This window comes from Castor canadensis, chromosome 4 (assembly GCF_047511655.1).
Source record: "Castor canadensis chromosome 4, mCasCan1.hap1v2, whole genome shotgun sequence".
Taxonomy (NCBI): Eukaryota; Metazoa; Chordata; class Mammalia; order Rodentia; family Castoridae; genus Castor; species Castor canadensis.
Window position 1 is genome coordinate 61,598,838 of NC_133389.1, and position 20,300 is coordinate 61,619,137.

The 20,300-nt window shown below is 39.3% G+C and overlaps 1 protein-coding gene across 14 annotated transcripts in view; it reads left to right on the plus strand.

Moving 5' to 3' along the window:
• The window catches only part of Ptprm (protein tyrosine phosphatase receptor type M), a 747,535-nt gene that overhangs the window by 181,404 nt on the left and 545,831 nt on the right, over positions 1–20,300 (plus strand). The window contains exon 1 of one of the 14 annotated variants that reach the window (XM_074070324.1): positions 386–2,459. The exons of 12 other annotated variants lie outside the window; for them this stretch is intronic. The gene's annotated coding sequence lies outside the window, so the exon portion shown is untranslated. Of the gene's footprint in view, positions 1–385; positions 2,460–20,300 lie in introns of those variants that run through there. One more of the 14 variants, XM_074070323.1, reaches the window with a different exon arrangement.

The following is a 20,300-nucleotide window of genomic DNA, read 5'->3' on the forward strand; positions in this document are numbered from 1 at the left end:
GGTAAGACATTAGTGACTCCCCATTTCAATCAACAAGGTGACTATGCTGTTTTAAGCTTGTATGCAGGAGCCTGTAGGTAGGATGATTGCAGCCCAATGCTGGATTGAGGCAAAAGCATGAGAACCTATCTGAAAAATATAACTAAAGCATGAAAGAGCTGAGAGTATGTCTCAATAGATAGAGCACTGCCTAGTGTGAGGTTCTCAGTTCAAACCTCTCAGTACTGCCAAAGGGGGAAAAGAGATAGATTGTTAAGGAGATAGATATGTTTAATCTTGATTTAAACAGTATACAAAGTGAACATGATTAACCCATCACATGGTACCCATTTGTGAGTATAATTTTTATGTGTTTATGTCTCAGTTAAAAATTAATATGAAAATAAAATGGGATAGAGAAATTTCATCTGTGTAGAATAGAAGTGAATAAAATAAAATGTCCCTTTATTCTCCCTATTGGTCTCCTCTATAGAAAGACATTAGTTGTCCAGTTTGGGGCTTAGAATATCAAGGTGTTAACGTCATTTTTCTTTTCTACCTCTGGAACAATTTTTTGTACCGAGGCTATGATTCTGAGAGTGAGCAAATTGCTTTGCAATCTGTTTATTGTGCACCTAGGTGCACAAAATGCATACAAGGGAGTCCTTGACCTTGGGGACACGTGAGTCTGCTAGAGGAGGGAAATGTTACAGAAATAAATACACTTTTGTAAAACTTGTGTTTCCTAACTATCTTTAGAATCCTCCTTTCCATTTGTGTCCTCTTTTGTTCATTTGTTTACATAGTATCTGGAAAAAATACTAGCCAGTTGATCTTGACATCAGCAGATTTCCTACTTCATTCCATTCCAATACCCCCCGATGCCCCATTGCCTAAACTCCTCTTCCTGGCATCCCCATGAGCAGACTCCTCCATGTGTCATGTGCATGGGTGGTCCATTCTAGCAGGGCTTGTATTTTTCACTTCTTCATCGGCCTCAGGTAGACACTCTGTTTTTTATGGTAGGGATTAAGTTAGGCCTGCCCTTGAGCCTGTGCTCTCCTTTGGCTCCTGTTGCTGTGGACTGCTTTTCCACTCTCTGCTGACTGAGACGCCCTGGGGTACCCTGGAGCCTGGACCAGGGGCGCTGCTTCCTCTCCAGTTAGGGCCTCTGCCTCTGACTTCATGAGGGAGGCAGTCATGGCTCTGTGTTTTGAGTATTGCCTTACTTACCTGTTTCTCTCACCAGACTGCAAATCCAGTGAGGTAAAGGAATGTTCTTTAAACCTGTATGCATCATTAAAAATGTTCACTGGGATTTGGGTGAGTGAATGCTTGGATCCATGCACGTATCAATGGTTTAATACAAAATGAGCTGCAGATCTGAGAAAAGCATGAGATCTGGTATTCCTGTGTGGATCTTATGCTAAAATGCTGCTAGTTAGCACATGGGGTCCCTCCCTGTGCACTGTTTTTCATGAAGAAGCTGAATTTACCGCTCAGTGTGGTTAAGTACATGGGATTTTTACAAAAAATTTCCTGAGAGTTCCTGTGATACATTAGGGTTGTGTAGAGATGCTAGCTGGCTGATATTCTACCAGGCAAATCTGTGGTGTAAAGACAGAGCAGCTTCCAGTGACGCTGCTGCAACACACGTAGGCATCCAGAGTTGCCCCCAGTACAGCCGTGAGTTGTTAAGAGGAATCCATAGGGCATTCTTTTTGAATAAATAGTCTTTTGAGATATGCTGTTGTTAACAAAAATATGACAGGATTACTACAAAAGTATGTTCATAAGTTATTCATGCCACGAGTAAGTAGTAGGTCCCTGGCCTTTTTGTTACTATTGCTAATAAACAAACCAAATCCTTATCAATATGCAATGTCTTCCTTGGGATCTCACTTTTCCCTCAAAACCAGGAAATAGATTGTTTTCTGTTTGAAAAAGGAAAAAACTTTATAGACTATTAAATCTAAGATCACTCCAAATGTCAGAGTTTGATTTTGGGGTGGTAAGTATGGGAGACTGGATGTATGGCATGCAGAGAAGAAAACTTTCTCTTCAGTTAATTACTAATGCTAAATTTTGATGGTTTTTGCTTTTCAGTTGTTGATGATATTTCTCCGATCAAATTTTCAAGTTTAGAGCATTTAGTAAAACATACACATACAGTCATAAGACATACATGGGACTTCATATTCTGCTTTAAAAACAGTGTGTTTAAGAGTAATTAATACTAAAGATAATGTGGGTGGAACTCTTCTTCCCCACTCCTGATGTTTCCTTCCATGTGGCAGGAGCTGTAATAGTGCAGCACTCCCGACTGCCTTTTCCCTGCTCAAGTAGTAGCTGCCTGGGAGGAAACAGACCATGCATAGCCCAGCCCCTTCTTTGGGGGAGATAACTGCCTGTGAAAACCCTGGGCCTCCATCCTGTGAGTTTTACAGCAGTACTTGACGTATGGGGAAGGCTGGGACTAGGTGGGTGCATTTTTTAATTCTGTGCTTCAATATTAGCAAGTGCATTGTTTCTGCACACCTCAGCCAGAGTTTTCAGTTTCTGATTTATCAGTACTATAGGTGGGATTTTGCCAGCCTGTCTGCTTTCCTCCTGAAGTTCATTTTGCCCAAAGCTGGGGTGGGGACGTGTGGTGCCTTCCTTATGCCAGTGTCCTCACGCATATCTCTCGTGTCCAAAACAGCCCCGAAAGTGAATTGTATAGTCTCTGCTTTTCAGATGAGAAAGGAGGCGCCCTGGGAAGGTAAATCACTCCACGCACGTGATTAAGTTCTACTCGGCACCCTACAGCTAATTCCTAAACCTGAGGCTCCAAGGACATACTGCCAGTGACAGTATTACAGATTAAAGCTTTTAAAGGGCTTTGCATACACAGAGCACTGAACAACACAGATGAGGTTTCTTCTTTTGTAGCTTTGCTTGTTATACTGTAAATAAAAAGCACTTAAATACAGCCAGCAATTCCCTGAATGGCCACCTCCTCTAGTTGTGCATACTGCCTTTACTTCTTCCAGCTCTTTCTAGCCATCTTGGGCCTCTGAACTGTTTCTAGTGACTAGAATGCTCTTTTCCTCCTTCACCTGGTTAGCTTCTACTTATTCTGCAGATTGCAGTTCACACGCCACTTCATCAAGCTGGCCTCCCGTGTCATGGTAGCTATGGTTGGTCCACTTTGTGACTTCTGCCGCCATCTGATCTTTTATATCACCACCCAGACCATCATTGGTGGTTCTGAATTCATCAAGGCTGTTCCTTCCAAGCCAGTGAAACTCTGCATGCACAGCAGCCAGTTTGCTCACCATCGTGAGCCTAGCGTGCTAATGTGATAGCACAAGGCTGGCACCCCAAGTGTGGTTAGTGGGTGAATAATGGATGCTGATGTTTCAGTTGGAAACAGGCAGTCAGACAGCAGTTTCTCATTTATCTCAACTCCGTTTCTATTCAGACCTCCCATAGATGGAGGAGGCCCGCCTCCATAGGTGAGGCCCATATGCTTTACTTAAATCTTCTGATTCAGATGTTAATCTCATTCTGAAACATTGTCACAAACATTTCTAGAGAAATGTTTAAAAAAGTATCTGAACTCTCTGTGATCTACTCTTGTTAACAAAAAAATTAGTCATTTTACCTGGTTAAGTCAATTTCCTGCTATTAGCTATTCCTGTTTTTGTTGTTGGTGATGGATGTAGTCTCCTGTGAGACATTGGCAGGTGTGGCTAGCTGTATTTGGAATAATTTGGATGCTCAAGTTCTGTGTCTGTAACTGTATTTGCAGAATATTGGATCTTGTAACTTCTAAATTTTAAACTTCTGACTCATTTCTTTTAATTCTTTGTTTTGTTTTTTTATGGTACTGGAGTTTGAACTCAGGGCTTCACATTTGATAGGCATGTGATCTACCACTTGATCCAGTCCTCCAAGGCCTTTTTTGTGTTGGGTATTTTCTAGATAGGTCTTGTGAACTATTTTCCTGGACTGGCTTTGAAATGTGAGATGCTCCTGGTTTCAGCCTCCTGAGTAGCTAAGATTATAGGCATGAGTCACCGCACTGGGGCTGATTTACTTCTTTATGGCTGAGTGTTACATATTCTAGCAATTTTACATGTGCTAGGAGAGAGAAGACACTTCTTCTCAAATACATGATTTTATAAAATCACAAGCAATGTTTACTGAGAATTTGCCTTTTTCTTTAGGTGTGTACACAAATAACGTACATAGGATTGGGCCTAACATACTCGTATCTACCTTTACATACATGGACATACAACACAGCAGAAACAAAGCAAAAATCACTAAAGCAAAACTTTAATGATATATCCATATTAATTTGAATATGTGGGGTAGGGAATTTTTTTTTTGTACATCTAAGATGTATTCTGTGGAATATAGTGATCTTTATGTCCATGTTAACATTTTTATCATTTTGTGTGAATTGTGTAATTTATAGATCCTTAATATTGGAATTAAAGGGAAACTGTGCCTAAACTAACAGTGTCTGGGTTACAAGAGAAAAAAAGGAAAAAACAGTTTCACATTTGAAAGCCAGAATAGCAATAAAGATGACTTTCCTTTTAAGGAACAAGCATGGGGCAGTGGACTCTGCCATGGTATCCATGGCTCTGGTCAGCTGGACATAGTGATCTAGCTCCTTCACCTGCTTCCTGAAGTCCAGCTTCTTCTGCATGAACTCCAGGAGAGGCTCTACAACTTCTCCATGGGCACCTGAAGGGCCTGGTGACTCTGCCCACGCACACAGTTGCCCCTGCTCCCGGGGGCCAGGCCTGCCACACAGCCAGGTTCTGGCAGCGTGCCTTTTCTTTCTCAGCTGCCCCTGCAGCTGGGCCTTCTCTTCCTCAGCTCAGGCGAGAGTAGCACTGTAAGAAATGTCACCATGTCTTCTATGGTGTTTAGATCCTCTGGGATGATGATATTGGGCCGAGGAGCCTTCTCATCATTTTTCAGTTTGCCCACTCCATCTCCATCAGGCACAGCCAGGTGGCTCACTCATCTGGGCCTGCCGCTTCTGGTTTTGCTGGTTCATGGCTTCTGGCCACTCTTGGGTCTCCTTCAACTCCTGATGGCCAATCTTCGGGGCCATCTAGCCTTGCACCTCCTTGAGCTGCAGCTGTTCCAGGAGCTGGGTCTGCATCAGCAGCTGCCTGTGCAGTGCCTCCTTGTCGGAGGTCAGCTGTTGGTAAGCTGCCAGGTGTTGCTGATATACAGCCACTTACTGCTGCAGGTGGGCCAGGCACTGGTCTTGCTGTTCCTACAGACCCCAAGCTCTTGGCTCTTGACCTCCATCATCTCCTGTAAGCTTGATGAATCCATCTTGCAGCTTGGCCAGCTGCTCCTTGAGCTGGTGGTTCTGCAGGAGCATACTGCTGGTTGTGGTTCAGTCATTGTCCACAGTTTCTAGGGTTTTTTTTTTCCGGTCTTCAGCCTGCTGGCTCCAGACCACTGCTGCCCTCTGCAGCCCGAGTAGCTGCTCCTCCTGCTCCCGATTTAGCAGACAAAGACTCTCATTCTCCTGCACTTGGGCCTGCAGATGTTCTGCCAGGTTTTCCATCTCCTCCTGTAGGTCTTCTGCCTCAAATGGCTCAGCTGGGGGCTGTGGTATTGGTGGTTCCACTAGCTGGCTCCTGAGTTCAGCCAGCTTGCTGTCCAGCTTCGACACCTGGTGCACACTGTGCTCTTTCTTGGACCTTAAGGTGTTCACATCCTCCAAAATTTTCTCCATCTTCTCCCACAGGGATCTCTGTCTTCTGAGTCTTGTACTGGTCTTTGCTGCAGCTTTTGCAGGAGCTCGGTCAGTGTCCCCACTTGGGTCTCAAGCTTGGCCCAGTCCTTCATGGCCCAGTTACTGTCGAGGGCCTCAGCCCCACTGGAGAACTGCAGCAGCTGCTTGTCCAAAATCTCTACCTTGTGAAATTCTTCTGTTTCCTGCTGCATGGCCTCTTTGTCCATGTGTGCCACCCCATGCCTCTCCTCCACTTTGGACTTCTGCTGGATCTGGTCCTTGTTGTGTTCTTGGATGTCATACAGTTGCTATTTCAGGGCAGTTTGTTGTTTCATCAGCTCATTATTGGACCTGTCCACCTGTCTCTCCTGTGTGGACACGGGACACACAGTTAGCTCCAGCTCTCTTACATGCTGCTGGGCAGAATGGAGGCAGCTGGCAAGAGCCCCGGTCTCTCAGGCTCTGCCTGGCTTCCTGCTCCATGTGGGCCAGAGCTGCATGCAAGTCTTACTTCTCAGATACCAGCGTCTCTGTGGTGTGCATTTGAAGCTGCAGCTGTTGGGTTGATCTTCCTGTTCCTGAGCCACCTCCTGCAGGCCCTCCTTTTCTTTTCTCAGTTGATCTAGGCTCTTGGTATGTGGTAGTGCCTTGGCCTCATGGATAAAATTGAGCCCACCATGCTTCTGAAGTGACACCTTGTTGGTAATCAGGGGAAGGGACACTGGCAGGCAACCCAGTGTCACCCACAGATGGATGTGGGGGGGAAGCACCATCTTGGAGCACATCCTCAACTAAGTTACAACCCCCAGAGGTGGTTGTCTAGCCTTGTATGTATATTTTTAGGCTCCATTTCATTCATTTTTGTCCTGATTTTTATTGTTTCTTTCTGCCTTTTAACTGGGTTTAGCTTGTTCTTGTTTATCTAAGCTGCTCAGTTTTATTGACTGGATTGTTTGTTTTCAATTTTTTTTAAAGCTAGATGACACCACAAAATCAATTTTATTTCTTTTCTTTTATTCATTTTTATTTCATTATCATATTATTGTTGTACCCAGGGTGACATTTGTATAAGTGCTTATAATATATCTTAATTAAATTCACCCTCCATCATTCTCCTTCATCTCCCCTCCCCCATGCTTAGAATAGGTTCAGTGGTCTCATTTTACCATTTTCATATGTAATATTTCCACCATATTCATCCTCCTTCACCCTTTCTTTATGTCTATGCTCATCTCACTAGTACCAGCCTCCAGACAGGACTTGTTTTACCCTCCTGTCCTTGGTTTTTGAGAAACATTTTTGTTTGTTTAAGACAGCTATACAGTGAATTTCATTATGACATTTCCATATATATATATGAATTATATTCTGAACTGTTCATCCCTCCATTTTTTCTCCTTTATACATCAGCCCCTTCTTGTGATGATTTCAACAGGTTTAAAAATTCTGTATTCATTCTTATCTAGGAAGTACATCAACCATATTCGCCTTCTTAGCTTCCTTCTTTTAATCTCCTCCTGTTCCTGAACTCTCCTTAGTGTGACCTGGTTTTCATAATGTTGCTTGTAGTTTTATTGGGACTATATTCCATATATGAGAGATAACTTGTGGCTTTGGCTTTCTGAACCTGGCCAACTTAAGATGATATTCTCTAGTTCCATCCATTTACCTCCAAATAACAAAGTTTCATTCTTCTTGATGGCTGAATAAAATACCATTGTGTATAAATACCACATTTTCTTAATCCATTCATCAGTGATGGGGCATCTTGGCTGCTTCCATAACTTAGCTATTGTGAATAATGCTGCAGTAAACATGAGTGTGCAGATGCCTTTATTGTAACCTGACTTATATTCCTTTGGGCATATTCCTAGGAGAGGTATTGCTGGATCATCTGGAAGTTCTTTTTTTAGTTCAGTTTATATTCACACCAACAGAGTGGTGGGAAGGTTCCTTTTTCCCCACATCCTTGCCAACATTATTTGTTATTTGTGTTCTTGATGATAGCCATTTTAACAGGAGTGAGGTGGAATCTTTGTTTTGAGTTACATTTCCTTTATGGCTTAGGGATATTGAGCATTTTATCTGTGGTTTTTGACCATTTGGACTTCTTCCTTTGAAAAAGCTCTGTTCAGTTTATTTGCCCATTTCTTCATTGGGCCATTGATTTTTTGGGAGTTTAGTTTTTTGAGCTCTCTGTGTATTTTGGTTATTAGTCCCTTGTCAGATATTTAACTGGCAAAGATTTTCTCCCATTCTGTGGGCTGCCTCTTCAGTCTAGTTACTGTTTCCTTTGCTATGCAGAAATAAGTTACGTACATAATTGCCCTTTTGAGATTTCTTCTTACAGGCTATGCAAGGACCAAACTAAGAAATATCCCATCACTGAAAACTGGAAATTTGGGCATTTCAACTGGAGTAATAAATACATTCTTAGAGCACAAGTTGGTCATTCAGCTTTTGAAAACTTATCGTTTTAAGCTTTTATTGACATATAAGGCTAATATTTCTAATTAGGCTCTCCAATATGCCTAGTGAGAAAGTAGCTATAGGTGGTGTACAACCTTGTTCAAGTTACTATCTTCTGTGAGCCTCAAATTCTTCATCTATAAAATGTAGATATCATGTGTTTGGTCATGATGTTGTTATAAGAGTTAAATGAGAAAATGGGTACAGAGCTGAGAATAATGTCTAGTGCAGACTCTAATTACTCATTTTCTTCCTTTGTAGTCCTTGCTTTGAATGTACTAGCTCATCACCAGGAACATTTTGTCGTAAAGGTTTCACATTTACTTTCGTTCTTAATGACCTGCATTTAGGCCCAGGATCCATACTAATTTATTGGCATATAGTGTGAGGTAGGGGTCCAAGTTTATTTATTTACTTGTTTTGCATATAGCTACCCAGTAGTAACTGCCTCATTTGTTGCAAAGCCTATCTCTTGTGGACAGAACTGTGTTCTCCCTACCTCCAAAATTCATATATTGAAGTCCCAATTTCCAGAATGTTAAACATACTCGAAATAGGATTCTACATTTTTTTTCTTTTTTTGGAAGTACTGTGGTTTGATCTCAGAACTTATTAGACAGTCATTCTACCACTTGAGTCATGCCCCCACTCCTTTTGCTTTTAGTTTGTTTTTCAGATAGATTCTCGTGCTTTTTGCTAGGGGTGAGCCTCAGAATTCATCCTCCTGTGTCTATGACCCAAGTAGCTGGGATTGTAGGCATGAGCCACCTTGTGTGGCCCTGGAAATAGGAGGTTGAAAGCGGTAATTAAAATGAAGATTTTATGGTGGGCCATAATGTGGCTAGTGTCCTTACAAGAAGAGCAGCAGGGTTGTGTGCACACAGTGTAAGGGCCATATGAGGCCATATGAGAGAGCAGTTTCAGAAGATACCAGCCCTCCAGGCAACTTGATTACAAACATCCAGTATTCAGAATTGTGAGAAAATTAATGTCTGATTTTTAAGCCACCCAGTCTGTTATTTTTTTCAGAGCTTGCTGGGAATCACATATGCTAAGCAACAATTTTACCACTGAACTAGCTCCCCAGCCCTTGTAAGTGACAGACAGACAGATATACACACATGTAACACAAAACATATACAAAGTCCTAATAGATTAATACACCTTATTTTCCCCATTGAATTATCTCAGCACCTATGTGGGCTTTTTTTTTTTTTGTCTCAGATAGGACTGTGTTGCTGAAACATGTCTCTTGATTGAGCCACTCAGTGTCATAGAGGGTATTCACCAGCATCCTCTGTGACTGGCTAGGGAATTCCATTGTAGCCAAGTCATTCTCTTTCTTCATGCAGAGCTTCCAGAAATGTGGTTATTTGTAAATTTGATTGAAATTTGCTCATTTCCCCATTGCCACTGTTTTATTCAACAATGAATTAAGCTATGAAGTTTATGATAGTGAATTCTACCCTAGGGTCTTATGGGGTAAATGTTGGGGGAAGAGGACCACAGGGCCTGAATCTCACTCACACTTAGCTTTCAACATTTTTATCAAGAAGAGATAAACTTTAGGGCACAAAGAAATGTGAACAGGATTGATAGTAGAATGTATTTATCAAATGACTAAACCTATATCTCACTACTGGATCATACTGCTTACAGTGGAACATGAATTAATATTCTGTTTATTTTATTACATTGTGAATGTTGTATTATAATTTTTCACTGCTTAAAATGTTAAGCATTTAAAATAACCCATTTAAGAATTATATCTTGGCATTTCTTCATTTTTTTAATGTGCCAGGACCTGAGAATAGCACTGGCATGGGACTCTTTGACCTCACCAACTGTTCCCTGGGAATAGACTAGGCTGTGGAGGGCAGCCAGGTGCAGCTCTGATCTCTCTCAAAGGAATTCTGGCAAGAGCTCCAATAGCACTGACTTCAGAGGACTTTTCCCAGTGTATATCATGGCTTACAAAGCAAGCCTCAAGTGCATTTTAAAAATGCTCTTCTGTCAAAAGACCTCCATTGTAGAGCAGTCCTCTTTTGTGACCCCAGATGTACTGAGAATGTTTCACTGGCTGTACTTAGTGGCTTATCTATTGGCAGGGATCCTGGATGGTAATTGTTCTCCACCCAGTGCCTTTGACTTTCTATTGCTATTGTGTTTTGGTGTTCGATTGGTAGCCAGCAGTGTCATTTAATGTAGGAATTCTGCCAGTAGACTCTTTTGTGTTTCCCCAGGCATCATCAACCTTGCAGCTGGTTTTAAGAGCCATTTGGTGTGATTTCTACCTTTCTTTTTTCCCCTTTAAGAAGAACAGTTTTGATTGGTGCCTCTGTAATTTAAGGATCTTCTTTCATTCCTGACCATGTTTATTAGGTGTATGGAGGAAATTAATATGCCTGTAAAAAATCCCTATTAGATTATTCGTGATGCCGCTTTGAAAATTTTTGTAAACTTTTTGTGATGCCATCATTTTGAAAGTTGAACAATGGTCAGCTTTCTGAAGCCTGGAGGCAAATGCATTGTGGGTAAAGTCAAGACCAACTTACAGATATTCATCCTCTGCCTTCTGATTTACATTTCCTCTGTTTTGGCAAAATTCATGAAACTATCACTCCTCAGGATTCCCTGCACCAGCACATATGAATTTACACTGCAGATCTGCATGTAGGTTTTACTCATCAGCACAGTATTGTTTTGATTTATGAAGTTGGTTGCTAGTTTTGTCACTGCTTTTTGTATTAATCAACTACTTTGGAAACCTGGATTCATTTTTGTCAATTTTGGTCAAAAAACATACAGTAGTAACGAAGCTAATAGGTTCAACAGATGAGATTAGCAGTAATAAATGACTGAAGTACCCTTTAAACATGTGAACTGGTGACTGGGTGACATGCTGAACATGCAGAGACAAGATGAGTGAGTACTTGTGTATGGCAGGCGCTCCTTGTCTTCATTCAAGCCACAAGCAGACCTTTACATCAGATTACAAATCCCTTCACTTTGACTTCTGAGGAAAACATGACCTTTAAGATTAAACAAAAAGTCCTGAATTACTGTGTGTACTCAGTATGGCATGGCTCAGAAAGGGTGGGGAAGAGGTTGTGGGTACACATCTTACCCTGCCTTTTCCTGAGCTGTCTAGTCTGGGGGGGCGGGCAGGGTGGAGTGAGAGCCCTTGCTCCAGCAGGTCCTAGCAAGGGACAGTGGTAATGGTGTTACTTATCCAGGAGAGCATCCCTGCTACACTGGACTGTTTCCAGAAGGAGGGTAGAGGCTAAGGCTGCTCACTGCCTCTTCTGATGTTAAATGGATGTGGTTACTTTTATTTCAGTGTAGTCCAAGCAGCTCTGGATGCAGTTGTCAGTCTCCAGTCAGATGGAAAGGTTCAAATTGATACTCACATGATTTTAGGCCAAGTTTACTCAGTCATCTGGTGAGGATTTGGACTCTTGTTGCATGGTACACTGAGCTGAGAGAGTTGGCCCATTGTCATTTTCCTTTGGATGCATCTATATAGTACATGTGTAATTTTTATTTATTATTTTTGGCAGTAGTGGGGCTACCTGTTGCATTTCATGTTCCCACATCCAAAGCTCATCTCTCCCTAAGACTCAGGATGTTCCTCCATTCATAGTAGCCTGTCTTTGGTCCCACAGTTTGTTTACCATTGCAGTGATCTTCTGTAATTGAAAAGTGTTAATTACACAGATCATCCACTGGGTCTTCCCAGTAAATTAGATGCACGTGGGTTTTAGGCTATTGTCTAGTGCCTCTGAAAGAACTTAATTGAGTGTAACCCGCATTCCTCATGCCTTAGAATCTGGGAGTTCATCATCAAGGAGAATGCATTGTGATCTGAGGAGCAGTGGAGTCCATGGGACTCTGAGCCCCAAGGAGCTGCCTTTTTCCTGGGGAAGGCTTGGGTCACCCTGCAGTATTCTGTACAGCCCAGTGATTTCTCTAGCCACAGTCTTGCCAGCAACTAATCTCAAGTGCTTTAGTTGCAGCTGCTGCCACCATGAGGGCAACTCCTGAGCTATCCTGCATTGCCTCCTGGGAGTTGGTTTTGAGCACCTGTCTTTGACTTCAGATGTCTTGTGCTATTTTCATTGAAGCCGGGGTGGTGGTGGTGGAGGGCTTTTGAGTTAGTCGGGAAAGGGCGCTCCTGCTTGTCTACTGGTTACAGTTTGCTAGGGCGAGGCATCTCCTACCAATGTAAGTGGCCTTGTGCTGTGTTATCTTAGCATAAAGGGAGAAATAAAAGACCCCTAGGTTGGCAGTTTAATTAAATCATGGAGCTTGTTCCAGAGCATTGTGAATGTAGTTAACCCTTAAGACTGAGCCCTTAAAAATGGCTAAAATGATAAATTTTATTTGTGTGTTTTATCACAGTTACAAATTAGTCATCTCAAGCCTCTTCCAGGCATTGCATAGTTAATGAGTTAAGATATGAAAACATATTTATCAATTATTTCACTGTGATAAATAAAAAGATACTTTTCCCAAACCAAATAATACACATTTAAAAAGTTAATTTTTAAACAGGTTGCTTATAACATTCTTGATGTTTTATATTCGCAAGAACTTATGAACTGAAGTAATATTTGGTAAATATTCTTAATTGCTCTTTTGCCACAAGTAGGCATCTGTGGCTTCCAATTACAAATATTTAGGCTGTATTCCTCTTCACAACTCAAGATATTCAATACTGCTGTGTATTTGCCAGTTTCTGACAATTTAGTCAAAAACACCAACTAGTTAATCTAACAATGCAGTTAAAAGCAAATATCCCAAGTATCCGTTTTTGTTTTTTATTTATAAAACTAGAGGAATGTGGGGTGAACCATAGAGCATTTGTTGACGTTTTTGCTTGGGTTTAAGTTCTAGTATTAATGTTTTATTGTGATAAAATACATTGACAATGCTGTATACTATTTAGTTTTAGAAAATTCTTATCCTCCCAAATGGAAACTCATACCCAATTAGCCATAACTTCCCACTCTTCCAGCCCCTACTAATCATTCACCAGTTTTCTCTGTTTGTGGATTAGCAAATATTGCTTTTGAAATAAAATTTATATTAGTCTTCAGACAATTGAACCTGTTTTCTTTTTGCCTCTGTGATGGCTTAAAATGTATAAATGAGAAATAAAGATAAGATGAAAATACACATAAATTTCCATCAGTCTGAAGATGGTTGAACTCTGACAGGGATGTCTTTGTGTTAGATATTCTAAAGCTATTAGAGGGGACCTGTGAGTATACATTGATTGGTATTAAAAACAATTTATAGGGAGGGAGCTCACTTTATAGCTCACTTGCCCAGAATTCATGGGGGTCTGGATTTGACTTCCAAGACCACAAGGAATACAAAATTGTTTATAATATTAGCTAAGGTAAGAGATTTAAAAAGTGTATGGTATGACCATATCCTGCAGAACCACACATAATACATAGCAGGATGCAATGCAAATATTATGATGACAGTTTAAGGTGGATAGTTGTTTTTTAAGTTTTCTTTATGTTCTTTATTATTTCATGATTTCTTTAAAGAACATTCTTTAGTTTATGATTTGTGAGAACATTTGCTTAAATGAGAAATAAATTGATTTATTGTCTTAATTAACACTAAAATTATTAGTATAAGACTATGTGGTATTTTGAAAATCCAAGTAAAGTACATTAATCTCTTAATTGTCTTAGCCAAAAAAATCCATTGTCCAAACAACTTAGGAAATGAAAATACTGCAGGTGTCTTTATATTGAGCCCCCTCAGTCTGTCCTCAAAAGAATGCAGTTGTGGGAAAATCACTGTTCGAAATTTTAAAAAGTGTTTTTTAATGGATGTGTACATTAGTTCAGTGAATGAAATTCTCAGAAACTGGTAGACAACTCCACCAGCCAGGCAAGAAAGGGAGTTGGGACTGGTTATTGTAAAGCCATTTAATTCTGTACAGAGTTCTGTTTTCTGTGTGTGTTTAAAAAAAGAGAGAAAATGTATATAAAACTGGCAAGATGGTGAACTGAAAGAAAACTCTAGTCTACAATGCACCTTTTATTGGTATGACAGAGAAGGCAACATGTATTCAGAGATTTTTTTCATGATGCAAGCATCCATTTTAGTCTAGAATGTTTTGTATTATTTGTCTTTAAGGTAATAGGCATTCTCAAATCCTGTAACACAACTTAATATTAAAAAATTATTAACCATGCCTGCCTTGGGCTAATTTAAGTTTATAGTGTGTTGTATTCTGCTAGGAGTCCTTTTTTACTGTATGGATGGGGATAATAATAATAAGATCAGATATTATTCCTGTTTTTAAGTCTTCACATTCTATACCTCTGGTTTACTTTCTTAAGCACCTGCACTTCAGTTGCTTCTTGACCATATACTACCTATGGGCTGTATATGTTGATTACCCTTGTCATTTGATGTACATTTTAATTACTTTGAATTTCTGAGGAATGTTGAGGAAAAATTATGTAATATTCAAAGTGCCTTAGTAAAGGATCTTTTTTTAATGTGATCTGTAGAAGTTACCACTTTCTTAAAATATTATTTAAGTTATTAAATATAAGTACTTACCATAAATGGGTAAAATATGAATGTACAGTGAAATAGTTAGGAGGTTGGTATTTGCTTAGCTTTCAGCCAGGTCAGAAGCAGAACACTGCCCATATCTTAGAAGCTCCAATGATCTTTTCCAGTCACAACTGCCTTCCTCTCCCTAGAGGTGACCACCTCTTGAGTTTTATATTAATAACTTTATTGTTTTTTATCTTTCTTGGGGTTTTTAATGTTATTTTTCAAAAAATAATTTTGGTACCTATGCATTCTATTTTTGTTTTGCTGTGTGATAATTGATTATACAAAATGGAGTCATTTATGTAATGCTCAACTAAAATGAAGTCAAGAGGCTCTCTCTCAAACCCAGTTCACTACAAAAGACTAGTCAAATTTACTAGTTTTACCTACCAACTACTGACACTCATCAGTCAGTACTCTCCAGTCTTGTAAGACACTGCTAGTGCCTATGAATGCTCTTTCAAAACAGTTTCCCCCTACTATTCCTTACTTCTCCAAACACACGCAGAAGTTACTCTGATCTGTATCTTCTGAATTACAGTTCATATTATGCTTCAATAAATTCTTTACTTGGAAATTCTTCTCTTTGTATTTTTATTTTAGCTTGACAACTGCATTTAAATTTCAAATAGTTACACATTCTCTGTTAGCTTGTAGCCTAGTTTTTTGTGTCAGTACTGTTTAAGATTAAATTACGTGTAGCTATAACTGGTTCATTTATGTTGCTTAAAGATATTTCTGTATATGCTTCATTTTGTTTAGGGTACTCAAGCTGGACATTTGGGTTCTTTCTGAATTGAGACTGCTGTGGAGCAATGCTGCTGTGAACTTTCTTGTTTATGTATCTCTGAGAATACTCATGCAAAGACTGGAAGTGAGAGTAGAGAAAATGTGTAGCTTTTACTTTATGTTTTGTCTGATAATCTTTTTCTGAGATAACTGTGTTAACTGTATGTTGTCACATTGTCAGTGAAAATACATGAGCTAGTCTTGTCTCACATCTTTCTGATGCTAGATATTGCTAATTTAAATTATCAAATTATTGTGCCAATGGATATACAGCACAGTCTCATTGTTGATAAAAATTGTATTTTTCTTAAAATTTAATTGAACATAATTTCATGCTCATGACCATGAGGGGTTCCTCTTTTGTGAAACCATTTCCTTACTGGATTATGCTAACTCTTTATAAATCCTTTGTTAGTTGTGTGTTAACTACCTTCTCCCATTCTATGATTTATTTTTCACTCCCTTCCTGGTGTCTTTCAATGAATAAAAATCTTTTGTCAAATTATTAATCTTTTATTCTGTGGCTAATGCTTTTTGCATGTTATTTAAGAAATACTTCTGCACACCAGGATTTAGAAGATATTATTCCATATTATGCTGTAGGATCTTTATATATTCTTTCTGTATTTTGTTGTTTAATCTATTTTGATTTTATTTTTGTGCATGGTACAAAATAAGTGCCAAAATTTCCCTTTCCCTTTCTTCTTTCTTCCTCTTTTTCTCTATTCTTCCTTCCCTTCTTTCCTTCCTACATGGAAATCTGCTTTTTCCAGTATCATTACTTTAAAAGTCATCCTTCTTTGTTCTGCAGTGCTGCCTTTGCCATAAATTAGCATAAACACATAACTATGTACAAACATGTAGTTAGTTATCTGGCTGTCTTTTCTGCCCCATTGGTCAGTGTGGCCACCCCTGCACTGATACACAATCTTGATGACTGTAGTATCTTTAGTAGTATGCTATTGAATGTGTTCAACCTGTCCCTTCTCCTGTTAGGTATATCTTAGACACTTAGTCCACTTGTACTGATATTTAAAAAAAAAAAGCCCCAAGACTTCATTATTTATAAGTAATAAAGATGTATTTTTTACAGTTGCGGAGGATGGCAAGTCAAGATCGGGGTTTTGGTAGCTTCCTTATCTGGTGGGGGTCACTCTCTCTGGTACCCTATTGCACCCCCACATGGCTGAAGGCAGAACTGCAAAAGGCACAAGCCTCTTTCATAAGGTCCTTATTCGTATCCCTTCTGGCAGAGCCCATGTAGCCTAATCACCTCCCAAGCATCCCACTTCTTAATACCATCATCTCAGGGGTTAAGTTACAATAAATGAATTTTGGAGGAACACACACTAAAGCAAATGCTGTTGGCATTTTTGTAAATAGTAATCTTGCCGTATTTGTGTATTAATTAGATGCAGTTTTGACTAAGCTTTGTCAAAAAAATTTTTACAGTGCAAAAAATGTGTATGTATGTATTTAAATACAAAAATGATAGCTGTTGAAACTATTCCAGGAATGGGGAGAGGTGAGGCTAATGGAGAGAAATGGAGGGGATGAATTCAATTATGATATATTTGATACATTGTAAGAACTTTTGTAAATGCCACAGTGTACCCCCACCCAGAACAACAATAAAGGAGAAAAATAAATAAATCAAAAGAAATTTCAGATCCAAAAATTTTAAATTTCCATGTGCACATTCTACAGTTGATACAGAGAAGCTCTCAGTCCTGTGTTATTATCAGTTGTTTTAAAAATCATTCTGTGATCTGCTGTTTCCCTGCCCTTCATTTTGTGAAAATGGAGCTCCCAAAAAGCAAATGGTGCCCCCAAAAGCAAGGCAAGAGTTACTGTGCTTGATTGGTATGATAAAATAAACATTTTAGATTTGTTGAATGGTAGTATGTCTTTAGTGGAAGTTGGGTGGCGTCATGGGAAAAATGCATCAAGCATCCGCAGTACAGCCCTGAACGCTTTGAGTCCTGAGCACGTGTACAGTGGTCTCCTTGGAACCAGACACTGTGGAGACCAAAGGATCTACTGAATATCTTAAAGCCAGCTTGCCAACTAAGATTTTGATTCTGATTGTAATATATGGAGGATAGATTGTGAAAAATTTAGTATCTTAAATAATCATGCTTTTTAATCAGTGAGCATGTCTTCATTAATTTTGATCTTCTTTATTCCTGCTCAGTGAAATGAGAATATATATATTTATTCTCTATATGTCAGATATAAGATATATATATATATATCTAGTGTACACATTATATAATCACTCCTGTTAGATATGCATACATGTTTATTCACTCATTTATAAGTAGATATGTATATGTACTGTATATGTTTGTGTATGTTCGTATACACATTGTAAGAATCCTTGAACAACTTTGGTTAGATTTAGTCTTAATGTGTGATATTTTTAATGCAATTGTAAATGTTATCTTTAGAAAAATCACTTTGAACTGTTACTGCTACATTTTATCTTGTTAAATTCACTTATGAATTCTAAAAGTCTTTTGTAGGTTCTTTTGGGATTTTCTACATAGACAGCCTCCTTGTATTATTCCTGATCTTGAAAGGAAAAATTTCAATGGAAAATGATTAATCATTCTTTAAATAAGTGCTGTTTATTTACTGAGACTCCTTGATTGCAGTCCTCACCTGTGATTGGGGTGCGGGCCATGACAGCATTTGTGAATGTGAGCTGTTGCCATCTGCCCTCATTCTGTTGAGCATTGTGGGGTATTTGTTTATGAGTATTTCATAGATATAGGTCTACTCTAAGCCCTTAAATTAACTGTTCCTGTTACTTAGTATGAATGTTCCTGTTAGTATGAACAGTGAAAACAGAAACTCTCTCTGTGTCATTTGATAGCAGTTACATTCAATAGCCAGATGAACATAAGACCATATACCAAATCTGTTATAGTGCTGCCTGGTAGAATTTTCCATTGTAGTGGGAACCTTTATAGGGTGATGGAGAGTGCAGTGGATAAAGCACATTTAGAAATACCCTGTACTTCCTTCTCTTAGGAATGGCAGCCTGAGGTAGAAGCTTTTTCTTTCTCTTCAACTTTGTTCTCCAAGGCTTTTTCCCACCCTTTCCAGTTTGAGGCAGCTCTTAGGTTTCATTTGCTGGTTCATTTCCTTATGATGCTCACATTGGGCAGTCTATCAGGCTATCCATTTTCCATTCTGAATCCGCTTGCTTTGGATCTTGCTGCTTCATATTGACATTGTCTCTTTCCAAGAGGACACTGAATGAGAGGGTTGTTTTATTAAACCCAATAAAAGATTTCATAGCTTTTGAAGTTAGAAGTATAGGGACAAGTAGTGATGACCTAGGTAAGATTGTTGAAACTACAATGAGTTGGAAGTGGTGTTGACCATAGAGGAGTAGCACAGAGATGATAGGGACATAGGGGAGCCTTTATGACACAGGGCACCATGTGTTCTTTGGCATCAGCATTTAAGGGAAATGTATTTTTTAATTTTCTGACCCTTCTATAGAGCAGCCCCTACTGTTGTTATGAATGTGTATTATTTGTACAAGAATATTTATACTTTACAAGACTTACACCATTTGACATAACTTTTGAAACAGACCTCTTAGTGAACTGGATTTTGCCTGCAATCAGACAATCCATTTGAGTTCTTCAGAAAGGACAACATCTTTTTATTGATTAATCAATTCACTCCTTGCTACATCATTCATCCACTCAAGAAATAATTATGGAAAAATTCTTGCATATGAGGCACTCTGCTGGGTAACGCATATTTAACAGTAAACAAACCCTCAAGGAAGTTATAACTGATTGAGTATATAGACAAGTATAGATGTGACTCTATTCACAAAATGTTAGTTGGGATTATGGAAGACCAATTCTGAGCAAAGAAAGAAGGAACCTACCATTGGATGGCATCCAATGCTTCAGAGAGTAAGTGACACCTCATCTGAGAGGTCATAAGGATTTATGATGGGAAGATGGAGGGAGGAAGACTGTTTCACACAAATCTATTAATTTCTTATGGCTGCTGTTACAAATTACTATACACAGCTTTGCTTAAAATAAGAAGCAAGCTTCTTATATTACAATTTCTGGAGGTCAGAAGTCCCTAGATAGTTTGATGGGGACTAAAATCAAGATGTTGGAAGGGCTATGTTCCTTTGTGAAGTTTCTTGAGGAAAATCAGTTTTCTTGTTTTTCCCAGCCTCTGGAGGCTGCCTACTTATCTTGGTTCTGTGTTTAGTTTTCAAAGCCAGCAGCCTGGTACTCTCAAGTCTGTCTGCCTTCCCTTCTCTTCTACTTGCACAGACTCTTGTGATCCCACCTGGGTTATGTGCCCACCTCCAAGTCAGCTGAAGAGCTACTCCAGTTCCATCTGCAACCTAGTTCTCCTTTTCCATGTAACTTAAATATATAGTCATGTCTTTGGAGATTACAACACAGTCATGATTATGGGGTGACATTATTCTGTATCCCATAGGAGAAAAAAGAGCATAGCATATTTGAAGAGCTGAAAGAAATTCAACATGGCTAGAAAGTTAGCTCACTGGGAAGAAAATGACTGGAGAATAGGCTGAAGAAAGAAGCCATGAAAATGTGGTTGAATTTTATCCTGAGGAATGTGAGAGACCATTAAGAGTGAGATAATTAGATTTGAGTTATTGAAAACTTCCTCTACCTGCACTTGGAGGCTCTTAACTGAT